The following is a 19,964-nucleotide window of genomic DNA, read 5'->3' as shown; positions in this document are numbered from 1 at the left end:
AATCTGTGTTGCTTTAAGCTCCTAATTTGTGACAATTTGTTGCACAGAAATAAAAAACAAAACCAAAAAACTAATACAGCAGTTGTTCAATTTTGAAGGGAACTAGATGAAATATAAAGAAGCCAGGTTTTTTTAGATTTGAACATAAAAGGTACCCTTTCTCAATCTGATAAGATGGCACACCATTCTCAAATTAAGACATGGCTTCCAGGCAAAAATCAAATCTAGGCTGGGCCTGTAGAATTCTTTTATAAAGCTTCAGAATGATGTAAGATGGCACCTCAGAGACAGACTCAAATACAAAAAAGTTTTTCTAAAGATCTTAAAGCATGCCTTACAGATTCTTGTTATGTAATGGAGCATTTTAGAATCTTAAGGGATTATCACATAGCAGCTTCGTTAGGACCCCAACTTAGAAGAGAGCTTATCTTAAAGAGACTGAGATTGTGGCTTTCTTAAGAGGACTGAATTCATGGAGAACTCACAGGATATTTTAGAGAACTCTTCTGATGAAAGCACTATCAGCTTAAACTAAGAACCAAAACCAACAGAAAATGATTTCTAAGGAGCTGAACTAGGCTTCCACCTGTGCTTACCTGTTTTCCAGAACTACTATGGACCAGCAGCTATTGCATGCCTCTGTATCTTCCCTTTTCCAACTTCCTTGGTGGCTTAGATGGTAAAGTGTCTGTCTGCAATGCAGAAGACCTGGGTTTGATCCCTGGGTAGGAAGATCCTCTGGAGAAGGAAATGGCAACCCACTCCAGTACTCTTGCCTGGAAAATCCCATGGCCGAGGAGCCTGGTAGGCTACAGTCCATGGGGTCGCAAAGAGTCAGACATGACTGAGTGACTTCATTTTCATATCTCCTCTTTTCCAGCTTTAGTCTTTGAATCCATTGCCTGCCTTCCAATTCAGTGTCTCCTCCATGATGGCTCATGGCAAAACAAAGCCAAAGCAGCTTATGGCTTGCATTGAAGCCCATGGTCTCTGAAGGATTCATGCAGCTGGCTCAGATGTGCTTGACCTGCCACAGACTTCTCCAAATAGAAGAGCAAGGTTGTGGAGACAGCGACTGACCAGCTGGCTCCTCACTTTTTTGCCTTAAGAATTCTCCATCTTTCTCATCATTAAGTACATGTGCACAATCATGAATACATGTGTAAACATGTATGTATGTGTCCAAGTGTGTTTGGGTGCCTTTCCAAGAGGACTTTCAAGCAATTTTCTCCTACCTTCTCCTCCTCAAACTGATGTGTGCCCTTCCATCCAACAGAAAAACTTCCTCTGCCTCTTTGTAACCAAGTCCATTTCCCTAGTTTAAGAGAGAAAAACCTCAACTAGCTCTTTTGTCAAACACAGGGCGTGTAAGAAAGGGGCATGCTCATATCAGATATTGCCCAGCACCTATTTTAGTAGTTATTCCCTCAGCATATCGTCTCCATGGGTCAGTCATGGTTAGAGACAGCCCCTGGGCATCCCAAATGTAGCTGCTGAACTCGAAGCATGTCCTCATTAGCATAGATCCAGACTCTGCACAGATGTAGAGAAAAAACAAGGAAAAAGAAATCTGTCATTCAATTCTTTCAGAGATTCTGTAAAGGAAAAGGTGGACTGACCAAATTGCATAATTCTCCAACCAACAAGCTCACCAGAAAGTGTGGACTTTCTTTAAATGAAAGAGCTGAAGAAGAGAGTTTTCTAAAATGGGGCACATGTGTTTTTTCCTTTCCTGAGGGAAAACCTGTTCAACTTTGGGTTTCACCACTCATAAATTATCAAGTTATTTCTCACTTACGACATAAATATCAGTCTGGTTGGTATATCCACCAGCACATCAGCTGAGACTGAAGAGAGCTAAATTTACAAAACATTAAATCAATAAGCACGTGTGAATGGGTAAACAGCGTGATATCCTTCACTTAATAAGGCCAAGGCATTGCTGTTAATCATCTGTTTTGCAGCTTCTGAAGTTTTTTCCCTTTTAATTTTATAGTGTTGCTAGAAGCCTAGGTGAGTGAGGTCCTTCTATCAGAAGAAGAAAACAATGTATCTCAAAATAGGAAATGAGAAATATTCCCAAGAAGATGAAACCATAATATCTGAAGTGCTGCAATCATTGCAGGATGCTGTAATCATAAGGAAGAAATAATAGCTACATTGCTTAAACTGAGGAGAAACCCTAGAACAGACAGGGCTACCAGTTGTCTCTCAGGAAAACACTAATCTTCCAGATGGCAAATGGAGGTACAAAAGAATAAAAATAGCATGTTTGCTCCCTTCTCTGTTCTAGGACTCCCCCAAAACATGTCTCTAAACCCACAAGAACAGATTGGCAGTCTCCTTACATTAAAAAAGATCCTTCTGTATAAAAGTACCCACCCCCACCATGGGCTTCCCTTTTATGTTACTAAACGGAAGTCATTACAGGCTGGATTGGAGTATTTCAACTGCTTTATTTGCAATGCCCAGACCAAGAACAACATACTAGAGGGAACGACCAGCAGATGAGAGATTTCATCTGGTAGAAGATGTTAATGACCACTGCAAATTGGTGGGAGCTATAGCTTCCTGGTGGCTCAGAGGGAAAAGCGTCTGCCTGCAATGCAAGAGACCTGGGTTCGATCCCTGGGTCAGAAAGATCCCCTAGAGATGGAAATGACAACTCACTCCAGTACTCTTGCCTGGAAAATCCCATGGACAGAGAAGCCTGGTAGACTACAGTCCATGGGATCACAGAGTCGGACATGACTGAGTGACTTTACTTTCCATAGTCCTAAATAGTTCCGTGTAAATGCAAAGCAGGACAATAATGTGGAAAGAACTGAGCTGCCAAGCAAAACCCAGGGGGGACTTGGAGTTTGCAGGGGTGGATGTGGGAGTGAGAAAGATGGAAAAGATGGCATTAACTGGAATTCTATATAAATACATAGAGCAGACTTGCCTGAGAGAAGGCTGCTGGTGGATTCTGGCCTCTCGATAAACATACGGACCAATTCTCAACCACTTATTCTAGAGCAAACCCTTTGTATTGAAGGCTTGTACTCCCTCTCTACCACCATTAACACAGAGAAACATAGCTCCTAGGCAGCTTTTCTACTCAGTGGTAAAAATGAGCAAGAAAATATGCTAACAGTTACAACAGGAGAAAATCCATGTCTGCTACCTAAAAAGTAACAATCTAGTCCATGTTTCCTTGTGAATGGACAATAAATCATATGAAAAAATCCAGAGTCATGAAATCAAAAGTTCAAGATAAAGAAACTATCTCATTCCCAATAAATATGAGATAATTTAGGGAAGAGAATAGAAAAAGAAAAACTGAAGTTATATTTCCAAAGAGATTCAAAATGTATAATAAAGGGTATGTTTATTTTTTTTAATTCAGGAAATCCCTTTGAAGGATTCATTAAGAAATAGTAACAAGATAGTCTATAGGGCTGGGAACTAGATGAGAGAGAGCGTTGTCAGTATGCATTCATTTAGCCTATTGAGTTTTGTCCCAGGACCATGTTTTCCTATTTGAATTAATAGAATATAATAGATACATAAATTAAGAACAAAGTATCATAGAAAAGGAACAATCAGAGAACATGAAGGACCTCTTGGAAAAGAAAGACATTATTGATGAAATAATAGAAGAGTTTGGATAAAAGAGTAAATATACAAAGAGACAGCAAATCTCAAATGTACGAAGTTCATGAAATGAAAATAACAGATATTATCAAAGAAATAATAGAAGAAAATTTCTCAGAGCTAAAAAGATATGAATCTTTGGGTTGAAATTACTTTTTGCTAATTCTTCTGTTTTAAAAGATAACTGCATAAATCTGTAATTATAAAACTGTTTATGGGCTCACACATGTAAAGATATAATTTGTATGACAGTAATTCCTTCTGAGGGAAGAAAAAAGGGATGTATGCATATGTTGGGGAAAAGATTTTAGATAATGTTGAAATTAAGTTCGTATTAACTGAACTAAATTATTTTTAAATTAGGATTGAATTTACTCACCAGATTCTGAGGATGAATGAAAAAAGACCCACAAATAGACATCATTTTAAAATTTCAGAACTTCAAGGATAGAAAAGAGATCTTAAGTATTTCCTTGGAAGAAAAAGAAGTCATTATATAAAAGAATAAGAATCAGACTGCCATGAAGCAATGCATTCAAAATTCTAAGGAAAATAATTTTCAAGCTAGAATTCTGCAACCCAGTCAAATTTATCAATCAGCAGTTATGGTAACATAATTTTAGATCTACAAAGCCTCAGAAAATTTACATGTAAAATATCCCTCCTAAAGAATTTTCTTCTGACAAAATAAGATAAAAAGTAATTCAAAAGGAGTTGTAAGATGCAAGAAACAGTGGCAGTAATTTGGGTGCAGAATAAAAAGAAATCCCAGGAGAAGAAATCTGTAGCCGGCCTGGAAAGCAGTTAGCCCAAATTAGAAGGGCAAGTCAGGGGGCTCCTACAAGAATGTATTTAAGTGGTAGCCAACGAGATCAGTGGTGTGTCTGTATGTGTGTGTGTGTGCGCGCGCGCACGCACGCGTCAGTCTTACATATATCAGACAAAATACCTTCCACATCTTCTTTTCCTCTGGCTCACCTGACAAAAAAAGACAGTGCAGGTTAAACTCAACTCTGCTTCGGCTATGTCTGCACATTGGCAGCTGTTCATAACTGGGGAAACAATTGCAGCTGGAATGACTGGTCTCTAGGTGCATGACCACAGATCTCAGAGATGCCCTCAGCGTAGACTACCAGTGCTGTTATGTTTAATTTCCAGTCTTGCTCTAGCATCTATCTTATACCATCTTCTTAGTCTCTAAACCTCGTACAACTGTTGCCCATTCCTAACTCTTAACTGATACTTACATTATTGATTTATTGATACAGTAGACATATTGCTCAGAGAAGGCAATGGCACCCACTCCAGTACTCTTGCTTGGAAAATCCCATGGATGGAGGAGCCTGGTAGGCTGCAGTCCATGGGGTCCCTGAGAGTCGGACACGACTGAGCGACTTCACTTTCACTTTTCACTTTCATGCATTGGAGAAGGAAATGGCAACCCACTCCAGTGTTCTTGCCTGGAGAATCCCAGGGATGGGGGAGCCTGGTGGGCTGCCCTCTATGAGGTCGCACAGAGTCAGACTTGGTGACTTAGCAGCAGCAGACATATTGCTCTGTCTAATTCTTTTCCTCATGAGTATAATTAATTACATCTGTATGGACTCCTTCCTGACATGCACACAGACATAAAATCGCATATGGTCTGGAGAAGAAGAGAAAGTCCATTACAGAGAAAGAGAAGAGAGAGCAAGGTAGAGTGAATCCATCTGGGCTCAGTTTTCTTGAGTTTTCTTCCAGTTCCCTTTTAAGGTCCAACAGCTTTTTTGCCCTGAATTCAATGAAATATCATTGTATCTTCATGTAAAATTCCGTGCCCTCCCCACCCCCACTTCTAGCTTGAGTTGGTTTTAGTTGACTAATATAGAACATCCGAATACTTTCTGGCCTATTTGGGACTTTGAAACTGTCTTCCGGACAAATTCCCCTAGTTTGGTTGGTGAATTTTTGTCCTGGGTTGGTGCACCACACCCCCCATGCCAAGTCTGGAATTGCAAGATAAAGGAGTCAAGCAAATGAACATAAAAGTATTTGGTTTATACTAGATTAATGCTGAATAGGAGGATGTAACTTTTGGAGATGTGTAACTAGAGAGAATTTCATAATGTTGAACCCTAGAATTTGGCCAACTTACCCATCCATCGCAGGTTGGCAGGAAAACTGTGACCTCCCCTTTCAAGGGCAGAGCCTTTGCCACTAAACTTACCTCATGGCACAATTTCTCTGCACCCAGAGAAATCCAAGGAAGAAAGAGGGAAAGGAGGGACTAAGCTGCAGACCCACAGTCCCTGCTTATGAAGTCACTCAGCAGATAAGAAATTCCTCCCTTCCGAGAGTCCAGGTATGTTTTGCAATGGATGTTTCTCCACATGGTTCCACAGAAACCAATGGAGGGGGAAATACTTAGTCACACATGTTCCCTCCCCCTCCAGCCTAGTTGTGTCCTCTACACACACAGGGTCAGGAATCTCCTTTTGTCTACTCTAGCACAGCAATAAGGTTGTCATTATGGAAAAAAGAAGACATAAAAATTCAGCAAATAATTGGAAAATATTTTGTGACATCTTTTAAAATAGTGATTTCTCCATCTAGAGTAGGTTTAGGAAGTTGACATATATTTCTGACCAAGATGTCTTGGTCACATTTCACGGAATATTTCCTTTGAGGAGTTACAGGCAGTATTCATACTTAAACGGCAATCTTTTACAACCCTTACAATACTGTAATCAATTCTAGGTCACCAAATGTAGCTTGTGGCCAAGGTCTTGCAAAAAATTGCTTCATTGTGCTTCACTCATTGTGGCTAAGATAATGGGACAGATGCCTTCTGGAATAACAGTGAGATTTCTTGATAAAAGTCATTCTTTAAGGGCAGATAGCTCGGGATGGCCGAAGAAGGCAGTGGCACCCCACTCCAGCACTCTTGCCTGGAAAATCCCATGGACGGAGGAGCCTGGTGAGCTGCAGTCCATGGGGTTGCTTAGAGTCAGACACGACTGAAGTGACTTAGCAGCAGCAGCAGCTCGGGGTGACAGCTTGTTAAAAGCTTGGATGCCTCTGTCCTTCTCTCTTGGTCACCCCACCCATAGTACATTTGAATCCAGGCAGTTAATATCATGGTCCCAGCCCAAAAAGATGGATCAAGCAGGTATTTGCCATTAAAGTTCTTGCAGGGAAGATGGCATGCCACAGTTTTGAGGCTACTGGGACATGCAGCCCAATGCACTATAATTAAATGTTGTTTTTCAAGCCTACTAATAAGACTGGAATAAAAATAATTGGGCAGATGTCTTAATTTTACATATCTCTCAATGTAATTAAGGTTTAGGGTGATCTTTAGAAAAAAAGTACCCAAAGAATCTTTTGATCAGCATAATTTTTAAAGGCAACACCATAGAACTAGAATAGTTACAAGAACTCTTTAACTCCTTTGATAAGATAAAAAACTTTCTTCTTATGCCCAATTTGATAGTGAAAATAAGATTTAAGTGGTGAGAATTATCAATGCCATCTATTTGTGGCTGTATTTTCAGAGTAATTAAATGCAACACACAACATTGAAATCTCAGGGGCTTAGCGCATAAAAGTGTATTTCTCACTCTTATCACAGCCCAGTGTTGACAAGGGAGATCTCCATCTTCTACAACACCTGTGCATGTTCTTCAAGGTTGCCTCCATTGGGAAAGAAGACATACTAGCCCCTACATGCCTCTACCTGGAAGGGACACATAGAGAAGCCATTGGTCAATTTAATCATATGCTGCTAGTGCTAAGTCACTTCAGTCATGTCCGACTCTGCGCAACCCCATAGATGGCAGCCCACCAGGCTCCCCCATCCCTGGGATTCTCTAGGCAAGAATACTGGAGTGGGTTGCCATTTCCTTCTCCAATGCATGAAAGTGAAAAGTCAAAGTGAAGTCACTCAGTCATGTCTGACTCTTAGCGACCCCATGGACTGCAGCCATAACCTAATTGCAAGGTGGGGAGCGTGTTGGAAAATATTAATACATAATAAAAGTGTAGGTTGATCTTTAGAAAAGAATATCCTGAAAATGCTATACTCAACATCATTTTTAAATGCACTACCATAGTGAAAGCACATGGGTATTTGGTAAGCATGGTCTCTGTCACTGTAGCTAAGTACAGCTGTCAGGCCATCTTTCAAATCAATGGTAGTTGCTTTTAGCAAGGCAGTCCTACTCTGTTCAGAATTTAAGAATTATAGAATTTAAGAATTATATAAATTTCAGAATTTAAGAATTATATATCCTTAAGTCTATAAGGAGAGTAGGTATTGGCATGTCTAATTCAGTCCTCAGATATTGTAGAATACATACACACACACACACGTACGTATATGCATGCTAAGTCACCTCAGTTGTGTCCAATTCTTTGTGACACTATGGAATGTAGCCCGTCAGGCTTGTCTGTCTATGGGATTCTCCAGGCATGTATACTGGAGTGGATTGCCATGTCCTCCTCCAGGGGATCTTTCTGACTCAGGGATCGAACCTGGGTCTCTTATGTCTCCTACATTTGCAGGTGGGTTCTTTACCACTAGCGCCACCTGTGAAGCCCATTCGTGTGTGTGTGTGTGTGTGTGTGTGTGTGTGAGACTTTGCTAAACCTGTTAGTAAAAGCTTATTCTCATATATAGGATATTTATTTGTAACAAGTTCTTTAACTTCCGAGACTCACTGGATAGCTCTCTCATTTCAGTTTTGCTTTAGTTCAAAGAGGTTGGAAGACCATTGACAATGCCTCTTAAAAGATGATCCTGCAACATTATCTAAGAAATCTTCAAGGTTCCTGGGTGGAGACAGATGGTGCTGTGCAGCAGTTAAATAATCAGTGCTCACCAGACTGTTGATCTCACATGCGAATCATAAATCTCCAATGACTGATGGTACTTGTGAACATTTTCCCACAAACTCATCAGATGTGCTTGCCATAATGCAGCCAGAAAACTGAGTGCCCCTATTATGGTAATTATGAATTACACAGGCAATGGAAGCACAAAACTTGACCAAGATACAGGGTTTGATCTGCTTTAAGGTAGAAGTGAGCCTCTAGACATAAGAACTCCAAGAAATGGCCTGACATCAGATTGTTCACTTTGTTTTAGGCCTAATGTTTGAGGTTGTGTTCATTTGCTTACCAGTAGTATCTGATGTGTGGATGTGTACTGAGGGTTGGTTTTCAATATTTTTTTTTTAGAAAAAAATCTAAGTCTATCGCCTCTCTATTGTTATAAAAGACTTTGAATTTGTTAAAAGTAAAGAGAAACAATAAATGAGCAGGCTGTCATTCAGAAAGACTGTTCTTAATTGATTTAGAAATACTCTAGGCACCCCGTCTTTGTTTTCAAAGAAACTCAAAGGGACGAAAACACTAGCAGTGAATCATTCTAATATATATATATATGTATATGTATATATAAATAATATATATATAATATATATATGTATATATACATATATATATATTTAATTTAAGTGACTTTTGTTTCTTATATATATATGTTGTAGATAATTAATTACAGTATTTTGAATCTTTTGGTTTAAAGTTTTAATGGAAAAAGCTGATGATTTCATACTGGGGTAGTTGAAGATGGTTAGAGTACTATTAAATTCACATAGATTACCTGCAGGCCTAGGAGTTGCTAATATTTGAACTTTGCCCATTACTTTCAGGGTTATCCTAGCTCATCACAAGTTACAGTGGAATGTGTCTTCTCAGGAAGTCTATGCAAATGCAGCCTGTGAGGGTGGTAACAAGGATAAGGAAGTGAAGATGTTTAAGAAGCGGTTTAGATAGAAGATAGCTGTTTTTTCTTGTTGTCTCCATTATTCTTCCTTAATGAGCCTAACTTGAAGGAGGTGAGGTTAGCCACAAGAAACTGATAAAGCAAGACTTTTCACATGTGTAATCTATTACTTAGAAGGGAGGATAATACAGTGATAAAACATATTGGCTTGGAATCAAATTTCCTGGGTTCAAATTGCATCTCAGCCACTTACTAGTTATAAGACTATATCTTAGAGCCTCAGTTTCTTCATCTGTAAAAATAGAAAAATTATATTATCTATCTTACAGTGTCATTATGGATAATAAGGTTGTGTTCATAAAGAATTTAGCAATTAATGTTTTCACATGTGTTAACATGAGAGAGCTTAACCAGGTGCTGTCCAAGGTCCTGAGGTGAGCTCTGAATCATGATTGTTACAACACAAGAGAAGTGTACATTATGAAAATCTATGAAGTAAATGACCTCCCATTTGGCAAGGCTTTTCTATGTAGGGCACCATTTTGACTAATTTGAAGTGAGACCACTGATCAAGTGCTTCACTCTTAAGCTATATTAGGGGATTAAGTGCCACCAAGTTAACTAGCCATTTAAGAAAAGAGCTGTTTTGGCTTGATTTGTCCCTCCCTTCAGTGAACTTACCTTATTGATCAATTAATATCTCTGTGGATACACTTTAACTTTAAAAATAAAATATATCCACAAATTTATTCTTTATATGGGTTTGATGTATGAAAAGCAATTTTTTATGAGAATCTGTTTAACCTGGTAGGCATCCAACAAACATGTTATGTTTAGTAACTCATGATCGGGATATAATGTACAATGCACAGGGAAGCTGTCATCTATTGAATTGTATGAAATAATCAAATGTCCTCCTGACATTATATTATGTATTATATAATTTAGTTTTTACTTCATGTCCCCCTCTCTTTTGAAAGGATAGTTGCTCCATAAGGGCAGGGTAGTGTCTTCTTTGCTCACTTTTATTCCTAGAACCTGAAACTGTACATAGCATATAAAAGACATACCAACAATTTAGATAACCTAAATGAAATGTACAAATTCCAGAAAGGCAAAAATTATTGAGATTGACTCAAGAAGAAATAGAAAATCTGAGAGATATGTAACAGGTGAGGAGATTGAATTAGTAGTTTTAAACATCTCACCAAGAAAATTTCAGGCCCAGATGTCTTCATTTGTCAGTTCTACCAAATGTTTGGGCTTCCCTTGTAGCTCAGTCAGTAAAGAATCTGCAGGAGACCCAGATTTGATCCCTGGGTTGGGAAGATGCCCTGGAGAAGGAAATAGCAACCCACTCGAGTATCAGATCAGATCAGTCGCTCAGTCATGTCCGACTCTTTGCAACTCTATGAATCGCAGCACGCCAGGCTTCCCTGTCCATCACCAACTCCCGGAGTTCACTCAGACTCACGTCCATTGAGTCAGTGATGCCATCCAGCCATCTCATCCTCTGTCATCCCCTTCTCCTCCTGCCCCCAATCCCTCCCAGCATCAGAGTCTTTTCCAATGAGTCAACTCTTCCCATGAAGTGGCCAAAGTACTGGAGTTTCAGCTTTAGCATCATTCCTTCCAAAGAAATCCCAGGGCTGATCTCCTTCAGAATGGACTGGTTGGATCTCCTTGCAGTCCAAGGGACTCTTAAGAGTCTTCTCCAACACCACAGTTCAAAAGCATCAATTCTTTGGCACTCAGCCTTCTTCACAGTCCAACTCTCACATCCATACATGACCACAGGGAAAACCATAGCCTTGACTAGATGGATCTTTGTTGGCAAAGTAATGTCTCTGCTTTTGAACATGCCATCTAGGTTGGTCATAACTTTCCTTCCAAGAAGTAAGCGTCTTTTAATTTCATGGCTGCAGTCACCATCTGCAGTGATTTTGGAGCCCAGAAAAATAAAGTCTGACACTGTTTCCACTGTTTCCCCATCTATTTCCCATGAAGTGATGGGATCGGATGCCATGATCTTCGTTTTCTGAATGTTGAGCTTTAAACCCAACTTTTTCACTCTCCACTTTCACTTTCATCAAGAGGCTTTTGAGTTCCTCTTCACTTTCTGCCATAAGGGTGGTGTCATCTGCATATCTGAGGTTATTGATATTTCTCCTGGCAATCTTGATTCCAGCTTGTGTTTCTTCCAGTCCAGTGTTTCTCATTATGTACTCTGCATAGAAGTTAAATAAACAGGGTGACAATATACAGCCTTGACGAACTCCTTTTCCTACTTGGAACCAGTCTGTTGTTCCATGTCCAGTTCTAACTGTTGCTTCCTGACCTGCATACAAATCTCTCAAGAGGCAGATCAGGTGGTCTGGTATTCCCATCTCTTTCAGAATTTCCCACAGTTTATTGTGATCCACACAGTCAAAGGCTTTGGCATAGTCAAGAAAGCAGAAATAAATGTTTTTCTGGAACTCTCTTGCTTTTTCCATGATCCAGCGGATGTTGGCAATTTGATCTCTGGTTCCTCTGCCTTTTCTAAAACCAGCTTGAACATCAGGAAGTTCACGGTTCACATATTGCTGAAGCCAGGCTTGGAGAATTTTGAGCATTACTTTACTAGCGTGTGAGATGAGTGCAATTGTGCGGTAGTTTGATCATTCTTTGGCATTGCCTTTCTTTGGGATTGGAATGAAAACTGACCTTTTCCAGTCCTGGGGCCACTGCTGAGTTTTCCAAATTTGCTGGCATATTGCATGCAGCACTTTCACAGCATCATCTTTCAGGATTTGGAATAGCTCAACTGGAATTCCATCACCTCCACTAGCTTTGTTCGTAGTGATGCTTTCTAAGGCCCACTTGACTTCTCATTCCAGGATGTCTGGCTCTAGGTCAGTGATCACACCATCGTGATTATCTGGGTCATGAAGATCTTTTTTGTACAGTTCTTCTGTGTATTCTTGCCATCACTTCTTAATATCTTCTGCTTCTGTTAGGTCCATACCATTTCTGTCCTTTATCGAACTCATCTTTGCATGAAATGTTCCTTTGGTATCTCTGATTTTCTTGAAGAGATCCCTAGTCTTTCCCATTCTGTTGTTTTCCTCTATTTCTTTGCATTGATCGCTGAAGAAGGCTTTCTTATCTCTTCTTGCTATTCTTTGAAACTCTGCATTCAGATGTTTATATCTTTCCTTTACTCCTTTGCTTTTGGCTTCTCTTCTTTTCACAGCTATTTGTAAGGCCTCCCCAGACAGCCATTTTGCTTTTTTGCATTTCTTTTCTATGGGAATGGTCTTGATCCCTGTCTCCTGTACAGTGTCACAAACCTCATTCCATAGTTCATCAGGCACTCTATCTATCAGATCTAGGCCCTTAAATCTATCATGGACAGAGGAGCCTGATGGGCTTCAATCCATGGGGTCGCAAAGAGTTGGGCACGACTGAGCAACTAACACTTACTTACTTTCTTACTTGCCAAATGTTTCAAAAATTAACACCAATCTTTCACATACTTCCAACACATAGAAGAGAGGGCACACTTCCTAACCTATTCTATGAGGTCAGTATGGTCCTGATAGATAAGTCAAATGAATATCAAAGGAAAACTACAAACCAGTATCTCTTATGAATATATATATATATATTCCTCATCAAAACAATAGCAAACTGAATGCATATAAAAAGATTATACAACATGAGCAAGTGGTATTTGCGCAGGAATGCAAGCCAGTTCAACATACAAAAATCAATTAATATTATATACCATACGACAAAATAAAGGACAAAAAAACCTGCGTGATCAAAGACATAATCCAATTAAAAAATGGTCAAAGGATATAAGTAGATATTTCTCCTAAGAAAATATACAAATGGGCAACAAATATATAAAATGACATTTAACATCATTAGACAAGATATTAGACATCATTAGAGATTGTACACATCAAAATCACAGTAACATACTACTATGAACCAATTCAGATGTCTATAGACTAAATGATTGACAGTAACGAGGTAAAATTGGAACCTTCACATATTGCTGTTAAGAATGTAAAATAATATGACAGTTTGACAGTTTCTAAAAATATTTAATGTAAAGTTAATATGTGACCCAACATTTCTGCTCCTCACTATGTGCCTAAGAAAATTGAAAACATATGTCTTGTACATGAATGTTTATAGCAGCAGTATTCTTAATAGCCAAAAAGTGGAAACAAACACCCATCAGTGGATGAGTGGATAAACAAACTATGTTATATCTGTACAATGAAATATTATTCAGTCATTAAAAGGAATGAATTTCTGATCCATGCTACCACATGGATGAACCTGGAAATTATTATGCTAAGGAAAGAAGCCAGTAATAAAAGACACATGTTATATGATCCATTTATATAAAGTGTCCAGAATATCCATAGAAATACAAAGTATATTATAGTTGCAAGGCCTGGGGGTGGGATAATAAGGTGTTACTGTTAGTGGATACAGGATTTCTTTCTGTATAATGAAAATATTCTGCAATTATATAATAATGATGTTGCAGAACTCTGTGAACATATTAAACACCACTGAATTGTGCATTTTAAAAAGGTGAAGTACATGATATTTGATTACATTTTAATAAAGCAATATATGAACCGTGAACTTCCAGATGTTCAAGCTGGTTTTAGAAAAAGCAGAGGAACCAGAGATCAAATTGCTGCATTATGGAAAAAGCAAGAGAGTTCCAGAAAAACATCTATTTCTGCTTTATTGACTAGGCCAAAGCCTTTGACTGTGTGGATGACAATAAACTGTGGAAAATTCTGAAAGAGATGGGAATGCCAGACCACCTGACCTGCCTCTTGAGAAATCTGTATGCAGGTCAGGAAGCAACAGTTAGAACTGGACATGGAACCACAGACTGGTTCCAAATAGGAAAAGGAGTACGTCAAGGCTGTATATTATCACCCTGCTTATTTAACTTCTATGCAGAGTACATCATGAGAAACGCTGGACTGGAAGAAACACAAGCTGGAATCAAGATTGCCAGGAGAAATATCAATAACCTCAGATATGCAGATGACACCACCCTTATGGCAGAAAGTGAAGAGGAACTCAAAAGCCTCTTGATGAAAGTGAAAGTGGAGAGTGAAAAAGTTGGCTTAAAGCTCAACATTCAGAAACCGAAGATCATGGCATCCGATCCCATCACTTCATGGGAAATAGATGGGGAAACAGTGAAAACAGTGTCAGACTTTATTTTTCTGGGCTCCAAAATCACTGCAGATGGTGACTGCAGCCATGAAATTAAAAGACGCTTACTCCTTGGAAGGAAAGTTATGATCAACCTAGATAGCATATTCAAAAGCCAACACATTACTTTGCCAACAGAGGTCCGTCTGGTCAAGGCTATGGTTTTTCCTGTGGTCATGTATGGATGTGAGAGTTGGACTGTGAAGAAGGCTGAGCACTGAAGAATTGATGCTTTTGAACTGTGGTGTTGGAGAAGACTCTTAAGAGTCCCTTGGACTGCAAGGAGATCCAACCAGCCCATTCTGAAGGAGATCAGCCCTGGGATTTCTTTGGAGGGAATGATGCTAAAGCTGAAACTCCAGTACTTTGGCCACCTCATGGGAAGAGTTGACTCATTGGAAAAGACTCTGATGCTGGGAGGGATTGGGGGCAGGAGGAGAAGGGGATGACAGAGGATGAGATGGCTGGATGGCATCACTGACTCGATGGACATGAGTCTGAGTGAACTCCGGGAGTTGGTGATGGACAGGGAGGCCTGGCGTGCTGCAATTCATGGAGTTGCAAAGAGTCGGACACGACTGAGTGACTGAACTGAACTGAAAGCTGATTTTAAACATTTGAGTGAAGAAGCACAGCTAATAATTGAAAGTACAAAGAATTCCATCCCTTAATTGCTTCTTATAAAGAAAACTGAAAGGAATCCAAATATATAGTTCTTACCCACTGCCCTCTTGCTTTACATCCATTCTGCCACCTTTTCCTTTGAACTTTGCAAAAAAAAATGTGTTCTTACTTTCTCTTAGCGCGTCAAATCTACATCCTTCATTGTGTAAATGAACTTAGCATCTTTGATAGTGAGAAAGAACTCATCTTCTTCACAAGACTGAAGGGAATGAAGAATTGCCTCGAAGTTATAGGATATTTTTGGTAGACTAGGAGAAGAAGGATTTCTGTACATATTCCCACACAGAAACTTCTATTTGTGTTCGTATATGTAGAAATAAGACTTCCCTGGTGGCTCAGATGGTAAAGCTTCTGTCTACGATGCAGGAGACCCGGGTTCAGTCCCTGGGTTCGGAAGATCCCTTGGAGAAGGAAATGGCAATCCACTCCAGTACTATGCCTGGAAAATCCCATGGACAGAGGAGCCTGGTAGGCTACAGTCCATGGGGTCACAAAGAGTCGGACATGACTGAGTGACTTCATGTTCACGTTCATGTAGAAATAGGATATAACATACATTTAATGTTGCAATAAAGCAAATTGTTTTGTAGTTAATGATGCACATTAAGGTAGAAATTGCTTAAGTGATATAATATGTTGGGAAGGATTATCTTTTTTCTTTATCATCCCCTATTCATCCCCTCATGGAACCTGGTTCTTTCTAGTGCTTGGAGAGGGAATAGAAAGGAGCTATCTCTAATGTAACTGAAGGGAAGAGGACAGCCACTAACACATCACTAATGCAATAGATATCTTGAAGGGAATTAACCTTTGTGATGTGAGTGTTTTAATGAATGGTTGCTAGATGTTTTCACTCTTAGGCCAGTTCACTTTGATATCTCTTCCTTCTTGCTATTCATTCAAAGGATTTGGAGCTCATTTTCTCCCCTAGGGTGTTCGAGGGACTTGATAGAACACAGAATGTAGCTACAACCATCAGCAGAAACAAGATGAGGTCTGCCCCTTGGGGGCAGGGAGAGAAATGGTTATGCAGCCTCAGGTACTTTTGAGGAAAAAAAAGAAGGTTCAGGGAAAGGGCCCATGGGAATTTTTTTTTTTTTTCTTTACAATCAGGTTCACCAGCATTAGCTGAGAGTCTAGAAGTAAGGCCCTGTGTCTAAAAGTGAGACTCAGAGACCACACAAATAGTTGAAGAAAGTCAGTTGCAATCCTGTTACTCCAAGGGCCTTAGGTGAGTTGGAATACTATATTACTTAAATAGCAACCCACTCCAGTATTCTTGCCTGTAAAATCCCATGGATAGAGGAACCTGGTAGGCTACATATAGTCCATGGGATCACAAAAAGTCAGACACGACTGAACCACTTCACTTTAACTGTAGTGTAATAATAAATAACAGTCAGCATGGTTTTGTGCCTATATTTGATTGTTTGAAGGGGTGGGCAGGTCAATCTTACCACACTCCCAGATTACCAGCTAACTCTTTGACTCCTCTGTTCTGAGGAGCGGGAGGTGAAGAGAGCGACAGATGGGACCTCCCAACAATCTCTTCTTGATTTCAATTATGTAAACTTATGTCAGGGAGGAATTTAAATTGTCCTCTTTTGATTGATTTTATGTTGTCCATATTATGGTTATAGTATCCGCAAATTGGGGAATCACTTTTTAAGGTTGTTTTGTGAGATAATTTTTAACTGCATTAGCAAACAAATACATTTGGGGTGACAATGATAGTGATTTCAAATTAGGGGAAGAGAAAGCAATCAAATTCAGAATTAATACCTCAACTGATAAGAAGAAAAAAATATTCAGTAGTTTTATAAAGTTGACTAAATGCCAACTCTATTGCTAAACATCCCAGGGAAACCTACAAAAGCTAGGAGTCCTTGAATCTGGCATGGTCCACTCCTCCTAACAGAATAAATCTCCAGAGGTTTGTTGCAGCTATCTGATGGGAATTGTGTGCTAATAAGACCCACAGAGGAAGAGATCTAAATTCCTGTCCAAATCAATAAATTAAATCACTGCCCTCACACCTCAGAGTTTGTAAAACTTTTCATTCTCGAACTACTCAAGTGTGTCTAATCACCAGACTCACACCTGTTTTTATGAGATGGGCAAAATGACTTGTGCCAAATAAATTAGCATTGACAGGGACTGGGTTTCTTCCATTGTTATTGCTTTAATGCTCAGAGAAATGCTTTGTTTGAAGCATGTTGCAAGACAAATACATTTTTTGAGTGTCAGATTTCATATGCCTGCATCTTTTCCTAGTCCCTTACCTGTCATTATATGAAACTTTTATGACTACTTGTAGACAATGGCCGGAAACACAAAGGGAAGAAAAAGAGCATAGTTCAGTAAATAACAAATCAGCAATTTATGCTCGGCTGAGGAACTCAGCTCCCAGGCCCCAGACTGCTGAAGAGGCTGGATTCAGGCATAGTTGGCACTGGTGAGTCATAGAGAGGCGCTTTAAGCACCCTTGTGTCCTGCTATTAGTGGAGCTAACCTCGCTTCCACTACTAATCAAATCGAAGAATCTCACATCAATTGCTTTATTTGCTTGCCTCTGTTTCTTGACCTGCAAAATCAATCTACCAACATTGTACTCTTCCTTTGATACACATTATGGTTGTAAAATATTGCTAATAAAAATTAGAAAAGTAGTTGACAGTTAAATATAAATTAAATAAAGATGGCACACTGCAGGCATAAAGGGATGAGCTTTGATTTCTCCAGAACAATGATAGCCTACATTTATGGAGGGTTTTACTATGTGCCAGGAGTTATTCTAAGTACTTTACTTATATAACCACTTATTTAATCCCTTTAGAAACCCCATGAGTTCAGTATTTCATGTATAACATGCAGAGAATAATAATTCTATATCACAAAATTGTTGGAAAAATTCCAGGCATAAAGGAAACAATAAATGTTAGTTATGATTTGGCTCACAATCTACTCCACTCTTTTTCACTCCTTGAAAATTCAGGCATTGCTTTTCTCCAGTTTTGGGGCACTTTTTCCCTTATCCATGATACACATAAGTCACATACACAGATTCTTTCTATGTTTTAAGATAAAGGTTTTTGAGCTTAAAATATTGGATGCACTTAACACAGTGCTATCACCTTTCCTCTTCCATTTTTTCACTCCCTTTTTGCTGAGTGTTATGCCATGCTTACTTTGATAATGGCCTTTTTTTTTTTCTTCACTTTTCGCCTGGTAATTATGTTGTAATCTTTTTTAAAATGAAGTATTGTTATGTCCAATATCATATAATCTACAAGTATACAATTTAGTGATTGACAGTTTTTAAAGGTTATACTCCCTTTATAGTTATTATAAAATATTGACTATATTCCCTGTGTTGTGTGATATACCCTTTTAGCTTATTTTATGTATAATAGTTTGTACCTCTTCATCCCCTCCTCCTACCTGGTCTCTCTCACTTTCGCTCTCGCCACTGGTAACCACTAGTTTTTCTGTCTATACCTGTGAGGCTGTTTATTTTTTATTATATTCACTAGTTTGTTGTATTTTTTAGGTTCCACATGTAAGTGATATCATACAGTATTTGTCTTTCTCTGACTTATTTCACTTAGCAGAATACCTGCCAAGTCCATCAGTGTTGTTGCAAGTGGCAAAATTTTATTCTTTTTATGGCTGAGTAATATTCCATTGTGTGTGTATCATATCTTTTTTATCTATTCTTCTGTTGATAGACACATGGGTTGCTTCTTGGCAACTGTAAATAATGCTGCTGTGAACATTTTTGAATTAGTGTTTTTCTTTCTTCATTATCTTTTCAAATGAGTGTTTTTTCGTTTTTTCCTGAATACATACCCAGGAGTTAATTGCTGGGTCTTATGGTCGTTATAATTTTAGTTTTTTGAGAAACCTCTACACTGTTTTCCACAGTGGCTGCACCACAATCCACCTTCTGACCAACAATGTATGAAGGTTGATGTTTAAATTATACTTTTAAATTTACAATGTAATTTTAAATGCATTCTCTCCATATAGCAGAGTGGTTTTGGGAGTTGAGCTTTGGAATAGTCTTTAAGCTTGTGTTCTGACTCATCATCTACTGGGTGATTTGAAGTGATTCACCAACCTCAGCCCAAATTTCCTCAAGTGTAACATGAAATTAATAAAAGTACATACCTTCTGGATTTATTTGTAAATAATATAATACATGCAAAGAGTTTAGCATAGCCCCTAGCACAATAGAAGATGTACATAGTAAATGTTAAGTGGAGACTGTTATTTGTAGTGATACTAGTGGTTGACTTTCCATTATCTGTACCACCCTACAGGATTAGTCTGAGGTAGTCATTTTTATGCACTTACCCTTACTGTAACTGATTGTATCAGAATGTATCTAACAGGAAAGGAACAATATTCAATAATTTTATAAAAATGCCTAAATGCCAGCTCTACTTGGTAAACATCCCAGGGAAACCTAAAACACTAAGGGTCCATGAATCTGGCAAAGACTATTCTTAACAGAATCTCCAGAGATCTGCTGAAGCCATCTAGTGGGAACTGCATCAGTAAGACCCACAATTTTCATGTCACCAAATTCTAGACAGAAGACAAGAGGGGAAGTCTGCTGGGAAATTTCTGGGAA

General features: G+C 38.9%; 1 long non-coding RNA gene across 2 annotated transcripts in view; it reads left to right on the top strand.

Annotated features, from left to right (window-relative positions):
- The window catches only part of LOC133246021 (uncharacterized), a 107,349-nt gene that overhangs the window by 39,509 nt on the left and 47,876 nt on the right, over nt 1-19,964 (top strand). Inside the window, exon 5 of one of the 2 annotated variants that reach the window (XR_009735869.1) lies at nt 881-8,979. The exons of the other annotated variant lie outside the window; for it this stretch is intronic. This is a non-coding gene — a long non-coding RNA (uncharacterized LOC133246021). Of the gene's footprint in view, nt 1-880; nt 8,980-19,964 lie in introns of those variants that run through there. 2 annotated transcript variants of the gene reach the window in all.

The sequence above is a fragment of the Bos javanicus genome, chromosome 4, assembly GCF_032452875.1.
Source record: "Bos javanicus breed banteng chromosome 4, ARS-OSU_banteng_1.0, whole genome shotgun sequence".
Taxonomy (NCBI): domain Eukaryota; kingdom Metazoa; phylum Chordata; class Mammalia; order Artiodactyla; family Bovidae; genus Bos; species Bos javanicus.
Note: the sequence above shows the minus strand (reverse complement) of the source record. Positions and strands in the feature narration are given on the sequence as shown.